The sequence below is a fragment of the Mirounga angustirostris genome, unplaced genomic scaffold, assembly GCF_029215605.1.
Source record: "Mirounga angustirostris isolate CCGP_5_RB_7025 unplaced genomic scaffold, mMirAng1.0.hap1 SCAF_5, whole genome shotgun sequence".
In the NCBI taxonomy this organism is placed as follows: domain Eukaryota; kingdom Metazoa; phylum Chordata; class Mammalia; order Carnivora; family Phocidae; genus Mirounga; species Mirounga angustirostris.
Window position 1 is genome coordinate 131,580,067 of NW_026991713.1, and position 18,227 is coordinate 131,598,293.

An 18,227-nucleotide genomic window follows, 5' to 3' on the forward strand; every position below is an offset into this window, starting at 1 on the left:
ACTATCTGGAATAAATTCTAAGTGATCACAGTATATAATTTTTTTACATTATTGGATTCAACTTGCTAATATTTTATTAAGGGTTTCCATCTATGCTCATGAAAGATATTAGTCTATCCTATCTTCTTGGTTAGCTTGGCTGGAGGTATATCAGGGATTTATCAGAATTTTTTAAAAAATCATATTTAAAAAATCTTTTCAAAGAATCAATTTCTGGTTTCTTTGGGTTTTTTTAAATTATTTTTCTGTTTTCAATTTCATTTATTTCTTCTCTAATTTTATTATATCCTTTCTTCTCCTCGCTTTCAGCCTAAATGACTCTTCTTCCTCTAGTTTTCTCAGGTAAGAGTTAAGTTTATTGATTTTTTAAGTCTTTCTTCTTTTCTAATGCCTAAGTCTCCATCTAAGCACTGCTATCACTGCTGCATTCACAAATTTTGCTGTTTTGTACTCATTTTTATTTAGTTAAAAATATTTTTAAATTTCTCTTGAGACTACTTCTTTTATGGGTTATTTAGAAGCATGCTTTTTAAAGTTTTTAGATATTTAGGGGTTTCTATATATCTTTCTGTTATTAATTTCTAGTTTAATTCCAGTGTAGTATGAGAACATACTTTGTATAATCTTGCATTTTATTAATGTCATTAAGGAGTACTATGCCCCAGAATATGGTCTATCTAGGTGAATGATCCCATGTGAGCTAGAGAAGACTGTGTTTTCTGCTGTTTTGGATGGAGGCATATAAATATCAATTAGATCAAGTGATTGATCATCTACATTCTTCCCAATTTTTCTGCCTGTTTGATCTGTAAGTTATTGAAGGAGGAGAGTTGGAGGTCTCCAGCTATTAGTTTGTCTATTTCTTCTAGTAGTTCTTGGTTGGCGTGTTCAGGTTTAAGATGCTATGTCTTCTTGGAAAATTGACACCTTAATTCTAAGTAATCTCCTTCTTTATCCCTGATCATCTGCAGTCTGCTTTGTTGGCAATTAACATAGCGACTCCAGCTTCCTTTTGATTGGTGTTGGCCTGATATATCTTTCTCCTTGCCTTTACATTTAACCTAAGTGTTTTTTAATTTAAAGTCAGTGAGTCTTGATTGTTTTTTTTAATTTACTCTGGAAATCTTTGTCTTGTAATTGGTATATTTAGACCATTCACATTTAAAGTGATTATTAATACAGTTGGATTAATAACTTATCATGTTCATATCTGTTTTCTACATGTTGTATTTGTTCTCCCCGCCCCCCGGTCTTCCCTGGTTTAACTGAGCATTTTATATGACTCCATCATATCTCCTTTCTTATGATATCAAATAAAGTTCTTGAAAGAATTTAGTGATTGCTCTAGAGTTTACAATTCAGCATTTTATCTAATCAAAGTCCACCTTCAAATAACACTGCACTATTTCATGTGTAGAGACAGTGACTTATCATAGACTCTTTCTTCCAATTTCCCATTCCTATCCCTTTCAACAGCGGTTTCCTTTATCCATGTGCTATAATCGCACAATACCTTGTTACTATTATAACCTTAAGTAATTATCTTTCAGTTCAATTAAGAATAAGAGATGATTTTTTATTTGGCATTTACTTATCCTTTCTCTCTGCTCTTCTTTTCATCTAGATCCAAGTTTCTTACCTAAATTATTTCCTTGTGCTCAAAGAACTTGACTTTGTGTTCAGTATTTTATCTCAACAGAGCCTATTAGAGGACCTGGCATTTTGCTAGCACTCAATAATTATTTTGTAACAACTGCACAAATCTGTTAGGTGAGAAAAATGTGTTATCACATGATGTTATTATCTATTTACAACTATCATTATCTCTCTACATCCAACAGACTCGAATTTCCACAAAATAAGACCATATATCTGTATATCTAATTCACAATGTCAGGTACAGTGTCTGACACAACTCGGTAAGTATCTGTTGAACTGAATTATTGCTGCAGTAGGAATATTAATATTATACATGCAAACGACCTTCTAATTATTACTTTGTGCATTGTAACTATTACATTAATATATCATTAATATCATTTTAATTTGCTGAATGGCCCTCATGGAAAATAAGAGTTTGGGGCATTTGCCTCTAGTTGGGGGCTTCAACTGGAAACTAAGAGTAAGCATGACTAGTAATAATTCTTTACATTTGCCTATTATTTGTAATTTTGTGAATGGTTCAGCACACATGGTCCCATTAAGATCCCACAAAAGCCATTTGCTTTTTCTCTCTCACACAAGTATGTTTTAGTAGATGATTTACTTCTTTTCCTCTATAAATTTCAGACTTTATTGCCACATGGAAAAAAAAAAATGAGAAGTAAGTTGAGCCTATGCCGAAGCCTCATGATTTCATAGCACCTAGGGAACCCTTATTACAATAGCCCCACATAACCATCCCTCCAAACATTAGAAATGATATTAATAATTAAAGCTATCACTTAAAATATTTAAATTAAAAATTACAACTGAATTGCATAAATCTTGATTAAAAAATTGTTACCTGTTGCATGAGAATGTTGCGTGAGATTTGATATTCCCTGCAGGGCTTATCTGTCTCTTGGTTCTCTATGGAGTAAAAAGCATCATCCGTGAACAAATTTAATAATCCATGATTTAAATAAGTGCCTACAAAGCTAGCATTAATATATATTTTAATATATTTATTTACATGTATTTATTTTATATTTATACATTTTATTACATTTAGTATATTTTATATAATAATATATATTGTAGCAATTTCTAAATAATCACGATGACCTAGAAATAATAATGACCCTTTTAAGTTCCTCAAGAAAGTTTATCTTCCTCAAAATGAACAATTGGTACTAAAGGACACCGTGTTTTTGTTTTTTTCTAATCTAGTAACTTAGGTGTCATTGTAAGTCCAAAGCTTCTTGAAGGTTGAAGATAGTGCTTCTTTGGTTGGCAGGGTCATGCCTGGTGGTATCCTAGATCCAGCCAAACTTAAGCTGAATTAATCATCTTCTTTCTGAAATACAAACAAGCAAGGAGATTTTTACTTTGTTATAGCCATGAAACATATTAATGATGCTTCAGTATTGAAAATAGTGAACACTAATGATAACAGTCAAGAATAACCCAAAAATTAAAGGGAGATTTCAAAAGGTAACTAATCCTATGGTCAATATCCTTCTAATACTAACTAGAAGAAGGAGAAAAAAAAAAAACTTGAGTAAACCCAAGAGATGATTGCAAATGAGGAGATTATATACTCAAGACTAGAAAGTTAAAAACAGAAAAATTGCAGATGGATCTTGAGAGTTTAAGATGTAAAAGAAAATCAAATGAATGAGATTTAATTTAGATAGACAAAATGCCTTTATTTAAGAAGAATAATGCCAACGGGTCTTATAAATCAAGTGAATACCAATTAGAAGCCAAAATAGAAGAGAAAAACCACAGCAAAGTAGGGTTTTAATGTCAAAGGATATAACTAAAGATTTATAATTTGGAAAAATTCCACTTTTTTTTAATAACAGAGTAGACAGTTTTTGAAACAGGTTTTTATTCCTCATGTAAAAGGTAAAACATTAACATTTGAAAGGAGTACACTAACCGACTGTACTCACTCAGGACCCAGAATAATTCAGTTTAGTTCAATAAATATGCATTAAGGGTTATTGAGTGCCAGGCATTGGTTTAGACACCAGGGGTTAAAGATTAATAAAATATGATCACTACCCTTGATGACTTTAGAGTCTAGTTAGGAAAATGGAAAGATAATCAGATTATCCCAATAGATTATTATGAACATTAATTATATTACATACACTAAGTGATAATCAGAGTTCAGAGGATGTAACAAAGATGGGGCAACAGTGATTATAAATGTTAGGTTGGTTCACCTGGATCAAATATACCTCCTTAACATTTTCAAGGCTCCTCTTAATTCCAGGTTTTATGAAACAAAGATTGCTGAGAAGAGCTATGAATAAACAGCAAGCAAAAAACTATAAATGAAATGTAAACAAAGGCTAACCACTGAGACATTGTAACTCGGAACAGACAACAAACTTCACAAATTGTTTTCTCTTGTGTTAGTACAAAGTCTGTTTTAAATTGCTAGTCACATAGAGGTAGGAAAGAGCAAATGGAGGAAATTCCTGAATTGCTTCCTTTAAGTGTGAAGTTAGGACTTCTGCATGTGACTAAGATGAAATAATTAAGACTACACTTAGCGCCAACTGAGAACAACTTAAAAATGGAAGGAATAAGAAGATAGCAAGAGGGGAAGAATGAAGGGGGGGAAGTTGGAAGGGGGAGACGAACCATGAGAGACTATGGATTCTGAAAAACAAACTGAGGGTTCTAGAGGGGAGGGGGTGGGGGGATGGGTTAGCCTGGTGATGGGTATTAAAGAGGGCACATTCTGCATGGAACACTGGGTGTTATATGCAAACGTATAATCAAAACACTACATCAAAAACTAATGATGTAATGTATGGTAATTAACATAATATAAAAAAAACTACTTAATTAAAAAAAAAAACTAGTGGGGTTCCTAGGTTTCTAGAGGTGAAACTCACAAAAGTGAGGGTCCGCCCCCCAACAAGCCTAAAGGCTTTCTCACTCTCAAGCTAATAGACAGCGTCTAGTAGTTTGTCAAAATCATCATTTAATTGCTCCTATCATTATATGGCTACAGGTGCTTCTGCTACCAATATACAGATCTCCACTAGGATGCTCTGGATTCACCTGACACTCCAGATTTCCACAAGGCAGTTTGTCCAGAGACCTCAGTTCTCTGCTGGGTCCAAGAAGCATCCTTGATTTTCAGTTTGTTCAGCTTTGTCTTGTGTTAAGTATGGGAGGGACACTCCCGATCTCTCTAATTATCAGAGCTGATACCAGAAGTCAGAAATTAATAAATTAAAAATAAAATTTATAAAATAATAAAAGATATGAAATATTTGGGGATAAACTTGACAATTTATAACATTATATACTAAAAACAATAAAACATTGCTGTATAAAATTAAAGAACCCTAAAATATTGAAAGAGATATATCATATTCAGATGCCAGGAGATGCAATATTGTTTAGATTTCACTTCTCAACAAATTGATCCATAAATTCAATGCAATTACAATAAAAAAACCCAGGAGTGTTTCTTTTTCAATAGAAATTGACAAGCTAATTTTAAAATTCATAAGGTAATGCTCATAACTTAGAATAGCCAAGACAACTTTGAAAATGAATGAAGTTGGAGGAATACTACTACTTAATTTCAAAACGTATTTCAAAGCTACAGTAATCAAGATATTGTGTTACTGGTGTCAAGACAGACTGTGAGATCAGGGAACAGAATACGAGGTATGGCACAGAGCCCAGAAATAGACCCATATATATCGGGACAACTGATTTTTTTTTTTTTTTTGAGAAGCCATATTACAGATTTATTCATAATCGGTAATTTTATTCAGATGTGTATCCATGAGCATTTCTCATTATATTTTCTTTTTTTTTGTATATTTATTTATTTTTTTTATTCTTATGTTAATCCCCATACATTACATCATTAGTTCTAGATGAAGTGTTCCATGATTCATTGTTTGTGCATAACACCCAGTGCTCCATGCAGAATGTGCCCTCCTCAATACCCACCACCAGGCTAACCCATCCTCCCACCCCCCTCCCCTCTAGAACCCTGTTTGTTTTTCAGAATCCATCATCTCTCATGGTTCGTCTACCCCTCCGATTTCCCCCACTTCATTCTTCCCCTCCTGCTACCTTCTTCTTCTTTTTTTTTTTCTTAACATATATTGCATTATTTGTTTCAGAGGTACAGATCTGAGATTCAACAGTCTTGCACAATTCACAGCACTTACCAGAGCACATACCCTCCTCAGTGTCTATCACCCAGTCACCCCATCCCTCCCACCCCACCCCCCACTCCAACAACACTCAGTTTGTTTCCTATGATTAAGAATTCCTCGTATCAGTGAGATCATATGATACATGTCTTTCTCTGTTTGACTTACTTCACTCAACATAATACCCTCCAGTTCCATCCACGTCATTGCAAATGGCAAGATCTCATTCCTTTTGATGGCTGCATAATATTCCATTGTATATATATACCACTTCTTCTTTATCCATTCATCTGTCGATGGACATCTTGGCTCTTTCCACAGTTTGGCTATTGTGCACATTGCTGCTATAAACATTGGGGTGCACGTACCCCTTCGGATCCGTACTTTTGTATCTTTGGGGTAAATACCCAGTAGTGCAATTGCTGGATCATATGGTAGCTCTATTTTCAACTGCTGCACCAGCTTGCATTCCCACCGTGTAGGAGGGTTCCCCTTTCTCCGCATCCCCGCCAACATCTGTCATTTCCTGACTTGTTAATTTTAGCCATTCTGACTGGGGTGAGGTGGTATCTCATTGAGGTTTTGATTTGGATTTCCCTGATGCTGAGCAATATTGAGCACTTTTTCATGTGTCTGTTGGCCATTTGGATGTCTTCTTTGGAAAAATGTCTGTTCATGTCTTCTGCCCATTTCTTGATGGGATTCTTTGTTCTTTGGGTGTTGAGTTTGATGAGTTCTTTATAGATTTTGGATACTAGCCCTTTATCTGATATGTCCTTTGCAAATATCTTCTCCCATTCTGTCGGTTGTCTTTTGGTTTTGTTGACTGTTTCCTTTGCTTTGCAAAAGCTTTTTATCTTGATGAAGTCCCAATAGTTCATTTTTGCCCTTGCTTCCCTTGCCTTTGGCGATGTTTCTAGGAAGAAGTTGCTTCGGCTGAGGTCAAAGAGGTTGCTGCCTGTGTTCTCCTTTAGGATTTTGATGGACTCCTGTCTCACATTGAGGTCTTTCAACCACTTGGAGTCTATTTTTGTGTGTGGTGTAAGGAAATGGTCCAGTTTCATTCTTCTGCATGTGGCTATCCAATTTTCCCAACACCATTTGTTGAAGAGACTGTCTTTGTTCCATTGGACATTCTTTCCTGCTTTGTCGAAGATGAGTTGACCATAGAGTTGAGGGTCCATTTCTGGGCTCTCTATTCTGTTCCATTGATCTATGTGTCTGTTTTTGTGCCAGTACCATGCTGTCTTGATGATGACAGCTTTGTAATAGAGCTTGAAGCGGGACAACTGATTTTTAACAACTATGTAAAGGCAATTCAGTGAGGAAAGAATAGTCTCTCAATAAAAGTTTTGGAATCATTGAATATCTTTGTGCAAAATAAAACAAAAACACTTTAATCTATACTCTGAGCCATATGGGAAAATTAACTCAAAATGGATCATAGATCTAAATTTAAAACCGAAAACTAAAAACCTCTAGGAGACAATATTTGTGACATTAAGTTAAGCAAAGGTATCTTAGATAAGACACAAAAACCTTAACTACTTTTGGATTTAGTTAGGAAAATTATCCTTGAAATTAGTGCCATCTGGAAAACTCCTTTTAAAATACCTTGTGAAGAACATATTAATACATTATATATGGTTACAAAGGAAAACAAAAGTAATCACTTGTTTCAAATACTTCATAATTTATAAAAAGGCCATACATGTATGGAAACACAAACTCTCAAACACAAATAAGCATAGCTCACAGAAAGATGCACTATCAACTAGCTCAGATGGCCATTGTAAAACAGACTTAGCATGATTTCGATATAACATACAAATAATTGATTTTTTGTTTTACTTTTTATTTGAATGCTGTAACATTCAGAAAAAGAGAGAGAGAGCAACACAGAGTAGCTCCTTTGCCTTAGGTGATATTCATATTTTTTTAGAAGTATGATGTGCTGGTCTTTTGATTTGTCAACTGACTATATGCTATGATATTCTAGTTAATAAATCAAACATTAATCTGGGTGTTGCTGTGAAAATATTTTATAACTGTAATTGATGTTTATTGATTTTAGGTGAGGCAGATTATTTTAAATAAACTGGGTGGGCCTGACTAAATCAGTTGAAAGCCATAAGAGTTATATTGAAGTTTCCCTGAGGAAGAATAAATTTCACTTGTGGATCTCAGCTTCAGCCCATACCTGGGTTCCAGCTCATCCTTCCTGACTACCTGCACTATGGGTTTTGGACTTACCTAGCCAACCCCTGCAAGAGCATAAACCAATTCCTTGCAATAATTTTTTTTTTGAAGAAAAAAATTTTTTGAAGAAAAACCATGCTTTTTTGTATTGTGGTAAAGGATATATAATATAAAATACCATTTTAACTCTTTTTAGTATACAATTCAGTGGCATCAAGCACATTCACAATGTTGTGTAACCATCACCACCATCCCTCTCCAGAACTTTCCTCATGTCAAACAGAAACTTTGTCTCTGTAACCACTAACTCCCCGCTAACCAATCCCCCCCCCCCGCCCCTGCTAACCTTTGTTCTGCATTCTTCTCTATGAAGTTTGGCTATTCTACGTATCACATATAAGTGTCATCATGCAGTATTTGTCCTTTGGTTTCTGGTTTATTTCACTTAGCATAATGTGATAAATCCCTGAATATGTATCGCCTTCCGGTTTCACTTCTCAGGTAGAACCCTAACATATAGAATACTCATAAATAGACTAATTTGTTCAAGACACAGCTTTCCCTGACTGCCCAGCCCATAACACTGTTTCTAGACAGAATCAGTGGCTCCCTCTTTGCCTCTCCATATTCCTTATACATATTCTTTTAATAGCAGTGATTAGTTTGTATATTTCTCTTCCCCATTTGATTGTGAGCTTTTTAATCTTATTCATCCTTACTCTTCCAGCACCTAACAAATTCTTACTGAAAATTAATTAATTAACTAATACAAATTTTTATATTAAGTGAGTGACTCACATCAATATCGTCTCTCTCGCGGGGGAATTTGACTTTTACTTTTCGCAAAGACTTGTCTTTGTGTACAGCCTCCAAGATAATTGTTTGTTTCTATTTGGGACAATCATACTCTCAGTTTAAAAAGATCACTCAGAATTCAAATCATCTATGCTACTTGGCTACAGTTACTTAGCAATTCTGAGCTGAAGCACACAGTGTTCTCAAAACACCTGTGTTAGCATTCACTCCAAATATACACACAACCCCACACATTGCCAAGGACTTGCTACAACATAAATTCTAGAACATTCCTGTACTGATTCCAGGTCTCTATGTAATTCTTACTTTGTTAATGGTAAATTTTGCCTTTGAACTTTGCCACAACAACTCCATCTGAAGTCTTCAAAAATATTTAGAAAGGAGTTTGGGAAAATGGAATGGCCCAGAGGCATTTTGTACCACCAAATAAACATGCTTCTTTTTGGACTTTTTATTTAATATTCGAAAGATGGCAAATAAGACACGCCGTGGAGCCACAACACAGGAACTAAACAGCAGCTTCACTTGCTGGATCTGTGACTGCCCATCAGGAAATATTTGTGCTCCTTAGTCCAGCCACAGTTGAAATATTCCAGCTTGTTTATTGATTGAAACTAGAAAACCTTTGACACAGGGCCTAGACAATCTTACTTATCAGGTTAATGTCTAGAGAAAACTAGGAGGAAATTATATTTGTAATTAATTTGCCTTTCGATTCCTCTTCTTAAGAACAAATAATGAAGATAATCTAAGTCTTTACTGCATGGCCTAATGGCATTGCAAAGAAAAACAATAGCAATAGAAACCTTATATACTTTATTTCCATTTCTCTTTTGCTCAGACACAATTCTTCCCACACGTGTTTGTGTGTACGTGTGTGTGTGTGTGTGTGATTGCTGGGGTTTTACTGAATTGAGACACTTTTACAAATTCTCTGAAGTGAATGGTCACAGGGAAATCAATAGGAATTATTTATGTTGTATTTCAAAAAATAAAAATCCAGCAGAGTATATTTCTTGCAGAGCTTAGCTAAGAAAAGTTGGTCAGATCTCCCCTTGTAATCAATGTCACATGTGAAAATCTCTACATTACTGTAACTGCCCTACCAGCTCTTAACAGGAAAAATATCCAGAGTCATAAGCACTGAGTATCTCAAAAGGACGTCCACAAAGATTGCACTACCTTTTATAATTAAATTTTGTCCCATTGCCACTCAAAATAAGTCACAATTTTATTTATTTGAACTCATTCTAACTCACCATTAAAAAATGATGCCATTTTCATTTGTTCCTTTCATAGTAATGACAGTTGTCCTATGGAGACTTGTCTGGTTTCTATTCTTTCTTTCTCTCTCTCTCTTTTTTTTTTTTTTTTTTTTGTCTATGAAAATCTACAAATAACTCATGTTTACATTTTGGGGTTTTTTTGGTTGTTGATTTTTGGGGGATTTTTTTGGTATCACAATAGGGATTTATTTTTGTTGACATCAGGAAAAGACTCATAGATATCTACAATCTAAAGTTGATGATGTTTTAAATGACCAAGTCCTTATTCTCCGAGGGCTGTATAATTCTCATGATTTCCAGAGAGGCTAGTTGTGCATCCTGAATGTCCTAACATTTATGTTCTGATTTATGAAGTAGAGATGTAAAATGTTTTTACTTTAAAGGGTGTGCATTGACAGCTTGTCAATGTTTGAACTGAGAAAACGTAGAACTCTCCAGTTACCACATCCACCAACCCACCAAGAAGCCAGGACAATTTGGCCTCATTGTGCCATTAGTTGACAGAGCCATTATGTTTATTGGTGAACTGAAGAAAGGGACTGGTAAGATCTCCGTCCTCCGGGACCTTATCAGTTCAAGTCAGAAAGCCATATATCAAAAGTGGAGGGTGCCTTCAAATACTTCATTATCAAAGAATGACTTTGGAACACAGAGTAAATTGACTTGCTACCGAATTCCTATCTGTAACCTTCTATTTAAATAGGTCTCACTGTGATAACAGTGACAACAAATATCAACAATTTGCCCTTTCTGATGTAATTTCTTTTTATTTTTTATTTTTCTCTTCTCCAATCTTTCTCCCCTTTGCCCAGGCATTTCTGTAGCGCATGCGCACGTGCGCGTGCGCGCACAGACACACACACACACACACACACACACACACTCTCTTCTTTTTTAGCCCTTTCTCCCATAGTCATTGTGATAAACACATACCAAGCATCTCCACTGGACATAACACTTTACTGAACACTACAGATACATAACTGAAAATAGAGAGGATTTCACCCTTGACTCCTAAAATGTTGGCTCATAATTAAAGATTCCAGATAAAAATCACTAATAGGAGCTGAAGCAACAGTATGTATTCCTAGCACCGATCAACCTCATGCCAGCATGCCTGGTGGTGAAAGCACCATGATGGAAAAATAATAGTAGGAACTCAGTGGGGAGAAAGTCCCCTCTACTTGATAATCTGTTATCCTCTTTCACCCTTATATAATAGGCATTGAACTTGATCCTGTAAACATGCCAAGAAGAAAAGCCCTCAACAAGCTTACCAACCCATTGTTTCATGTTAATTGGTCCTAAATTTCCAGTTGATTGATAAATCCTTGCTGACTAGATATCACAGCAAGTATTTCTGTAGACCAGTGACTAACAATGTACTGAACACATAAAAGGTGTACAAAATGCTACACTGAATGAAATTTGAATAACCATACCCTCTTCCAATCATTTCACTTGTCATGAATTTGACACAGTCATTTCTATGTGAAAACGTGTGCGTGCACGCATAGCAACATACACATGTCCACAGACACGTTTAAAAAAATAAATTGCCAGTATTTGAAAAAGGTAAGGAGATTGGGTATTTATAATGTGGATCATATATAATTTAGTTGGAGAAGACCCCATTGAAAAGGTGTGAGCAATAGTTTAAAATGATGGATAGACCACAGTCTTCTAGAGAGGATGAGGGAAACGGTTCCAGGTACTTCTTCATTTCCTTCTTTATCAGTGGAGTTTTTCAATCAACCTAATCTGGTAGAACATTTCTCCTAGGCTACTGAGATATATTTGCAGGAAACAACTTTCCCCTCACTTAAAGAAATAGGTTTAACTCTTTCATTCCTAACATTCTGTAATGCAGGGGTGAAAGTGAGTTTTCCATAAGGTATTTAAAGGAGGAAAGAGAGATGAGTCTGTGTGGAAAATTCGATGAAGGAGTGGAAAATTGCATCTGCCATATAAGTCCTACTACATATAGATATATTCCTCCATGAAAAACTGGAAATTTCATTTAAAAATGGTACCTGCAAAGTCAGCAGCAATTTTTAACAATGTCTTTCCTGCTGCTGACATCATATTTTTTTTACTCCAATAATAAGGGATAATTTGGACCCATTTTCCTTTTCATTTAATGCTATTCCTCTCCTTACTGCATTTCCCCCACTTCTCTTCCCACACAAGAGGTGACTGCATTACTTGTGGAATATGATGAATCACTTCAACGAGAAATACGTGGCATCTGGTGAAGGCCCTTTCTAGCATATAAATTAAGCTTGAATGACAGCTTGGTCAAAAATTGCCTTTGAAAGTGGTCCCTGTGTGGCAGGTACAATCAAGTATTATCATTGTATCGGCAGGAGCCTTTTCCACTCTAGCTGACGTCTCTAACCTTTATTAGAGAGAAGTGGGTCACTCCTCTGCCCCTGAAAATAATTAATGGGATGAAAAGAGAGATCTGGGTGAGGAAAAGGGAGAGGTGTATTTAGCAACTAGGCAGGAAGGAGGAAAACTCAGAAAAAGGAGTACTGGTAACAGTAAATGATTCTGCAACAAATACACGGCTGGGAAATCCTAACCCAGGAAAGAAGCAAAATAAAGTGTAGCCATTCCATCTTTTGAGACAAATATGGCAAATATGTTTCCCAATTAAAAAAAAAAAATCCCACAGGGGAAGGAAGAGATACTAGACTAAAGGTACTTTGCGTCTCTAATTTGTGTGATTTTTTTTTCTGAGTGGGAAGGTTTCTTCTTTTCCTTCAATTTCTGTCTCATGGAAAAGGTAGAGTCTAGGGGCGCCTGGGTGGCTCAGTTGGTTAAGCGACTGCCTTCGGCTCAGGTCATGATCCTGGAGTCCTGGGATCGAGTCCCGCATCAGGCTCCCTGCTCGGCAGGGAGTCTGCTTCTCCCTCTGACCCTCCTCCCTCTCATGCTCTCTGTCTCTCATTCTCTCTGTCTCAAATAAATAAATAAAATCTTTAAAAAAAAAAAAAAAAGGTAGAGTCTAAATTCTCAAGATTTCACTTTTGGAAATATCTTCACTTGGTTTCCTTCATGATTTTTACACATTTGTTGGTGGCAGGGATAATGACCCCTCCGTCAGGAAATTGAATGTGTTTCGTGGAGAAGCCAGCAATGGAACAAAACATCAAACAAGGGAAGATTCTCCAACATTCCACATGATGGCAGAAGATCTTTTCCTTATTAAGTAGTCAAAGCTTACAATTTTGTATTATTCTATTAAATATAGCAAGATAAGCGATCTCTCATATTCTCTAAGCCATTTTTGAATAATTTGTTCTCAGGACGAACCAGAAGGGATGATGTGTTTTCCTGTGTGAAAAACAAACAACCTGGGGGAAAAAAAAATACCAAAGCCATCTTCCTAAAGTTTTCCTAAATAATGTTGAGATTACAGGAAGTGTCTTTCAAAATCACATTTAAAATGGGATCTTCTCGACTACATTCTCCAATGTCAGGATCATTTTTGTCTGTTTATGTTGTTAATCACAGTAGACCCATCCTGTGAGCGCACTTATGTAACAGGCTGCTTTGTACAATCTCCCTTGCAGACGGAGAGCTTCGGCGCTGTACCTTTTTTCAGAGAATCTTTCCCTGATTTACAGTTCTTGTCCACTCAGAGCCTCAGGAAAGCAGTGGGCCTCGTGCCCTCAAACTGGATTTCTGGGCAGAACTAATCCAACAATTTGGTCAGCCCTATAAGATAGTGATATGTCCTGTCTCACGGCGAAGATTTGGAACACATGGACTATAAAGTTGAATTTCTCTACAATTTATAAATAAGCTCCCCGCCCAATAGGCCTTTGTCTTTGTAGTGACAATGAAAGTGGATCAAAGAAATGCACTACAGTTTCACCAACTCTCTACCTTCCTAAGCTTCTTAAATTCAAGTTGCTGTCTGCTCTAATGGAGGCAAGCAATATCTACTCTACAAGGTGCAGATCATTGCAAAAGTAATGTGCACATTGTGACTTACCTACCTAAGGATGATAGTCACAATATTTTAAATGAGCAAATCTTAGCTGGGTAATGATTTACACTAACGCCTTCATTTAGCTATGGCAAGAAACCAGCCCAGGAAAATAATACCTTCCTGTTTTAATATTGCCTTCTGAGTGTTTACAACGTATTCATATGTCTACTATAGCATTCGATTTTCAAATATACCTTATACTATAGCTATTATAGTCATTTTACAAATTGTGTAACTGAGGATCAGACATGAAACTTTCCTAAGATTCTAGGGCTAGTATATAAAGGGTAAGGAACTGAAATCAGAAATTCTGGCTCCTATGGAAGAGAATAAAAATCCCGACTGTTGATGGTAAGCTATCTAAATGATGATTTTAGTTTTCTAAGAATGTGTGGTCAAGTTTATCTTCAGGGGACCTCACACTGGGGATCAAGTACTCCACAGTCAACTTGATCCTTTGTGGCAATGCCCTCTCAGGAAGATAAAATCCACATTTTATCATCTGCCAGGATGATGGCAGGAACTCTACTGCCAGGAACATGGCAACCAGCAACCTTCCCCAAAGAATGGGTTCATCCTGAGTGTCCCTCTCTGGTTGGCCATATTCTCCTTCTCTTTCTTAAGACTCTATAAGATGTTTATTCCCAAATTGTGGTAATGGTAATATGAGTGTATGCTTATGTCCAAACTCACCAAATTTTATACATTAATTATGTGCAGTTTTTATAGACCAATTATACCTCAATAAAGCTGGGGGGGAAGTCTTTGAAACTTTTAATTTTCCAATATTCTTATTAAAATAATAACTAGAAAATTATGAAATTATGAAAATATGGACACATTAAAACATTGAAAACAAATACCATACAAAGTTTGTGATATGAGACCAGTCAAAACACATAACTACAAGGAGAGTTGCTCTCTGCTAGAATCATAGAGATTTATCACTGAAATGTCAATCTCATTGTCAATCTTAGGGTTGATCTTATTGAAACAACATGAGAGCCTGAAACCAATCCCAGTGGGTCCTCCAGTAACAGCTCAGGGGCCCCAAATTACCGCAGAGGTGACCATTTCCAACACTTTAGTGTCAAAGACAATTGATGGCATGATCCTACCTTCAAAGCCCGTGATAGATAAAAAGCTCTGAAAAAAACAATACCCGGTGACTACGTGAGAACAAAGCTATGAATACTTATTAAGTGACTATTTTCTAGTAGAAAACATCAGTTTATTTGGCTCAGCCACTATGTTGATCTACCTTAGCAATGTCTTAAGAAAGTACTAACATAACGAATTCTATGGTGGTAGCATGATTAATATTAATGTCAATAGATCTGAATAAAACTGAAATTTCAAAAAGAATACCTATCCTATATGTTCCTAAAAGTGGTATAAATGCCAGGATAATCCCACTGGTCGGCTTTGTATTTACATGTAAAAAGAGAAGTTTAGAATTCATAGAAGTAATTCAAACAAGCCATTGCTCCCCAAATACTTTTTGGTTTTGTTGACTGAATAAGTCCCTTCCTATGATGTTTCTTATATACTTTTCAAACCAGAGACTCTTTAAAGACCCTTCAATTAACAGTCCAACCAGGATTTTCTGTTGAAGAAATTATAACCAGAATCACTGAGACTTGCTCAGGGTCTTACAGAATATTAATGGCAGAGACGAGTTGGAGTTCAGTGGAAGGAAAGCTACATGTCTAATTCCACACTATCATGGTCTGTTTCCTAAGCCAGGATGCATCAGTATAAGATTCCCTTCTGGGGACATGTGGGTGGCTCTTGATCTCAGCTCAGGTCTTGATCTCAGGGTTGTGCGTTCAAGTCCCACAGGAGCCTACTTAAAAAAGCAAACAAACAAACAAAAGATTCCTTTCTGATGGTGTCTTTGGGGTTTGATTTTAAGGATGATGTCATAATATTTTAAATAATTTTATTATGAGTTTATTATCCATTTCCTTAATTAAAATTGGAGACTTATACTAACACCCTGATTAATTATAAAATGTTCCTTGTGCCAATCATCTTTCCCTTTGCCTCTCACACCATTCAAATGTTGCTTTGTCATATGAATTTATTATTAGGATACAAAGTGCATTTGATAATTTAAATTGTGTGGTAATTTAAATTGTGTGGTTTGGGACTTTTTTTTTTTTTTAGCTCTGCTCCTTTTCTTTTAGGCCTGTTGGCCAAAACAGCAAATTCCAGATATTTTGGGGTTTGATGCATGTGCTTAATCACTGGTTCTGGCTTTTTAAAAATTCTTAAACAAATCTAATATTTTTAAATCCAGAATTTCCTAAGGAATTAAAAAAACACTTTTTACTTAATTTTAAGTAATTTTTAAAACAGTGTTTTCTTTTTTTTTAAATTTTATCTTACTATGTTACGTTAATCACCATACATTACATCATTAGTTTTTGATGTAGTGTTCCATGATTCATTGTTTGCATATAACACCCAGTGTTCCATTCAATAAGTGCCCTCTTTAATACCCATCACCAGTCTAACCCATCCCCCCACCCCCATTGCCTCTAAAACCCTCAGTTTGTTTCTCAGAGTCCATAGTCTCTCATGGTTGGTCTCTCCCTCCGATTTCCCCCCCTTTCAATAGGATTTATTTACCTTTCCAGAAGACTAGTAAATTTGAAATGGAATATGATTTACAAAACTTTTATGCTTCATTTTGTGGCTCTTTGCATAAAGCAGAGTACAATTGTATCTTTTTTGACAGTAGTCACCATTTTTTTTTATCTTAAACTATGGTTACAAATTTGGGTTGATGTTTCATTGTACTCTCTCTGTTGGCACCTAGATCCTTTTAATGTAATTTAAGAGATACTGACTGACTGTAGGTACAGTGGATTAGAAAAGGAAAGGTAAGGAAGGGAAGGGAAGGGGAAAAATTTTAAGATATGGAATTTTGGTTTTAGGTGTACTTGGTATGTTGTCCCTAAAGGTATTCTATGCCAAATTTCTTACAAGATATTTGTCAATATTTTGGTGTTTTATTTCAAGCTAAAAAAACCAGAAGCTTATTAATAACATCAATGGAAGAAGCAGCCTTTTTAAACAACATTTTGAGAATATATTTTTCCATGCCATACATCTGAACAAAAATCTTGTGCATGATCATAAAATTAATGATTTCCATAGACCCACAGGCTCTTGACCTGGAAGGGACCTTGAAACCATGCAGAACTCCTGTCTTTAATATCCATAGTAAAGAGAACACAACTAAAGAATCATGCATGTAAGTGGCTTTTACAGGCTCGTCAAATAACTTTCAATTCTGATTTGGTTTATATGAATAAAGAGGTGTTCATATCAACAAACTATTAATTTTAGTGAAAGTCAGTGTATATCTTCAACATGAAACAGGCATCTGATTTAATTCTCTTGATTTGCAGAACTGAAATATGATACGTTAAATGCATGTCCAAAATTATATGGAATAATAAAAAAAAAAAAAACAAGGTCTCTTGATTTCTATTTGGGCACTTTCCCCCTTACTCTATGTATAAATTTGAAATGGGATTTATACAGGAGAAAAGGTGTCAATGTGGATAGATGTGGGTGGGTTTGATGGTTTTTGAGTTCTGTGTCTCTGAATGTAGTGATTTCTTTATTTCTCCAGCATATATTGTGTACTCCATTCATGAACCACCCATTTTTTCCTTGGTTATCTTTTTATGGCTGTGTCCTGTCTTTCAAACTAGAATGTGAGTCTCTCTAAGCACAGGGTAATAAATCAACTTGAATTACCCCTACTGAGTGACATAGTACTTTGTACATAAAGATGCTTAAAATGAGTTTTATTGATTGAAAAGTTGATAAATAGTTGTTACATATGATACTGAATTTAGAATAAGATATTCAGTTCTCAAAATATTTAGATTTAGTACCCTTTAAAAATGCTAAAATAACTATAAGGAATTAAATAGAAATCAAAAGGGATTTTGCTTAACAGTCATTTGCAAAAAAAACAAAAAATTCTCCCCTGTGGTTGAAATTAATAACCTGTATATTTCTAAGTATTTTGATTAACATTTGTCTGCACTAGGAAACAATGGG